The sequence below is a fragment of the Montipora foliosa genome, chromosome 4 (genome assembly GCF_036669935.1).
Source record: "Montipora foliosa isolate CH-2021 chromosome 4, ASM3666993v2, whole genome shotgun sequence".
Lineage (NCBI taxonomy): Eukaryota > Metazoa > Cnidaria > Anthozoa > Scleractinia > Acroporidae > Montipora > Montipora foliosa.
In genome coordinates this window covers 3946451-3950002 of record NC_090872.1, presented here as the reverse complement: position 1 = coordinate 3950002, position 3552 = coordinate 3946451, and the positions used below count along the sequence as shown (strand labels likewise).

Below are 3552 nucleotides of genomic sequence, written 5' to 3'. Positions count from 1 at the left end.
GTAAAAAATTAAAAAGTATTATATCTAAAGTTATGAAGAATTTTTTTTGGAAAAATAATAAATGAAAATGGCTAAAAAATGGCTAAAAATGCATGGCTAAAAGATAAAACTTATTGGCTAAACCTAATTCTATTCTTAGAGTTGAACTCTGATCGTTTGTTAAGGCCGTGGGGATGGAGAGTACTCAACTGGGAGCACCAAAAAGCTTCCCTTGTGAGTAAACGCCTATCAATGTGATCTTCACATTCATTAACAATTTTTTCGATAACAATGAATTCAAAGTCAGACATCTGGTGTTCAACCCTATTGAAATGCACGGCTAATTCGCACGTAATCGTGTTAACTCTATATTGTTCACTTCATCTACTATTGTGTAAGTGGTTTTTCTGTCTATAAGCTGGCCTGTTTTGTCACCTACACATTAGCGCTTGTTTGTAAATTTCGTGTAATTAAGCAATCTGTTTATTTCGTCAATGTCACTTCTTCACATATATAAGATCTTGAAACCGACTCAGTTCCTGCCAAGTATTTTTTAGTTTTTAGCTTATTGTGAACACTGAGGAAGCCCGAAGGGCGAAACGTTTGTTCTTTACATTAAACATGGACCTGTGAGTAGTTTGCTTTTGACTCCATTTTTCATTCAACCTATTTATCACCACGTGAAGTTAAGGCATCGTGTATCCTTCTTTGGATCCTGCTCGCAAGTGGCATTCTTTGTTGGCGACGCAGCATTTTACATTCTACCGGCTATGTATATACATATACATATACATATACATATACATATACATATACATATACATATACATATATATATGGTACGCCAGCGAAGATCCAAGCTATATGGAGCTGCATTGAGAAGGACTGCTTCCGTACAGGAAATACAACTTGCTTTTCCTTTGAATTTGTCTCGTCAATTTTTTGATATTATTTTTGTTAGAAGAAAAACGCATTGTTCCTTCAGCGTGAAATACACATGGTTCGTGTCTCACCTTTCTGATGAGAAAACAAAAGACATATATACTTTGAAATTGCAACGTTTTTGAAAACGGGTGTAGAAGGAAGTTACAGGAAACTCAACACTGGACAACTTCTGGGGAAAACTGTAATTGCCCTGAGCGGGATTTGAACCCACGTCCCCCTGATCACTAGTCGGGTGTGATGACCACTACACTATCAGGACAACCATACTGGCAACATGGCTGATTAATCATTTAATGTGTGGCATTTCCGTGGGACTCCCTGAGGGCCAGTTTTTCTATGTGATAACGCTGGATCAACAAGTGATTCACAGGCGGACAAGGGTAATTAATGTAAAGAGAAAATTGAATAGAGTGTAATGTGAAGTGCATCGGACGCTTCTCCTCCAGTTTTAGAATTTATTATTAACTCTGATCTATATGTATTATCAACATGGCTTCGGCAGAACTATCTTCAGATCAATGCATCTAAGACACAGGCAATGGCTATAGGTCCAGTATCATATCGTTATAACTTCAGTGTGGATAACAATGAAGTGGACGTCAATGATACACTTAAAATCCTTGGTGTTACACTAGATCGTAAGCTCAATTTTGTCGCTTATGTGTCCGAACAAGTAAAAAAGGCGTGTGCAAAAGCCTCTGCGTTACGGAGGATTCGCAGGTTTATTCCTTTAGACGATGAAGCGTTATCCAACTTTAAGAGACAAAACTAGGTTAATCAACAACTGACATGTTTTTTATTCCTTCCCTCCCTAGTCCCTATTGCGCACGGCCTACACAGTCCAAAGTTCACGCTAACACAACATCTCCCCTTTTCAAGGTCACAAACAACTTTTTTTTTAAAATAACAAACAACTTAAGGTTCTCATCTCAGACAGCAAACAAAAATAAGAAACGGCGACTAGATCTTGTCTGAGATTTAAAACGAACATATAACGAATCTGAATCATGCAAGTCCTAAACTCTCCTTCAACCTAAGCGAAGGCTTGGTCAGTCTCTTTTGCCTTGTGGATATACAGGGTGAGGGAAGGGACTTCACAGGAGTTGGTGGCTTGTCTACAGTCACAGGTTCCTTGCTACTCGGCATCTCCGGTTTGTCTCCAGGAACTGGTGTGATGTGTGATCGATTCCGTCTCACTGTGCCTCTACCTGTCTCAACCGTGTAGGATCTTGGTGTTTCTGCTGCACTGGCAACTGTTCCCGTAACTGTTTCTGCGGTGTTCCTGTCATTAATGTACACCTGGGTGCCGGGTTGTAGTGGCTCTAGCGGAACAGATCTGTGACGCTGGTTGAAGTTGGTCCTCAATTTGTCCTTACTCTCTGCTTCTTTTTGACGCAACTTGTCGATGTCAGGCCAACTTGGGGCCAAATTTGTATGAAAAGTTGGAACGGTGGTCCTGATTTTCCGTCCCATGAGTAGCTCTGCTGGCGAGTGTCCACAAGCAAGTGGGGTAGATCTGTATGCTAACAGTCCCTTGGTTGGGTCTTTCTCTTTCTTCAGAAGAGACTTGGTAGTCTTCACTGCTCGTTCAACCTCGCCGTTTGCCTGTGGGAAGCGGGGACTACTTGTTGTATGTTTAAATCCCCAGTCTTTTGCGAATTGGGTAAATTCTGCTGATGCATACTGTGGACCGTTATCACTCCTGACTTCCTCTGGAATGCCGTGTCGTGCAAAGATCGCCTTGAGCGCTCTGATAACTTCAGACGATTTGGTTGTCTTATTCATTGCCGCTACCTCTACATAGCGAGAGAAATAATCAACCACTATCAAGTAAGTGATATGATCGAGTTCGAAGAGATCAGTTGCAGTCATTTGCCACGGACGCTCAGGGAAGGGTGTTGGCATGAGTGGTTCTGGCCTGATTACTCGGTGCCTTGCACAGATTTTACAGTTCTCCACCATATCTTGTATCTGACGACTTAAACCTGGCCACCAAACAGAACTTTTAGCTCGCTCTCTGCATTTAGTTATCCCTTGGTGTCCTTCGTGTAGCTTGTCGAGGACTTCTAACTTCAGGGATGATGGGATGACAATTCTTGATGATTTCAGCAGTACCCCTTGAACTACGCTTAGCTCTCCTCTGTCTGACCAATACGGTTTCAGTGCGTCATGAAGATTAAACTTGTTCGGCCAGCCCTCAAGGCAATAATGTTTAATCTCCTTACAAATGGTGTCTTCATCTTGAGCCTCCTTGATTTGTAGTAACTTGATGTCTGACACAGGGAGTGAGTCAAGTACACTGTCGAGATATATGTTCATCTCTTGTTCCTTTATGGTGGTCTCACACTCAGAACTGGTTGGCTGGATTCTAGAGAGTGCGTCAGCCACGTACATTTCCTTTCCAGGCACATGGATGACTTCTTTCAAGTGGAAACGCATGAGGCGCATCCGAAGACGCTGTATCCGAGGAGGGACGTCATTCAGTGCACGCTTTGTAAGGAGCGGCACCAGTGGCTTGTGGTCCGTTTCTGCAATGATGGATTTGCCCACGATGTAGTCACTGCATCGCTCACATGCCCAGGTCAAGGCAAGGGCCTCTTTTTCGATTTGCGCATATCTACACTCCAC

At 42.4% G+C, this 3552-nt stretch overlaps 1 non-coding gene across 1 annotated transcript; it reads right to left on the bottom strand.

Moving 5' to 3' along the window:
* Window positions 1-1110: 1110 nt before the first annotated feature.
* On the bottom strand, window positions 1111-1183 carry Trnat-agu (transfer RNA threonine (anticodon AGU)). Its single transcript has one exon. It is a non-coding gene; the product is annotated as a tRNA-Thr (tRNA).
* Between the last annotated feature and the right edge of the window lie 2369 nt (window positions 1184-3552).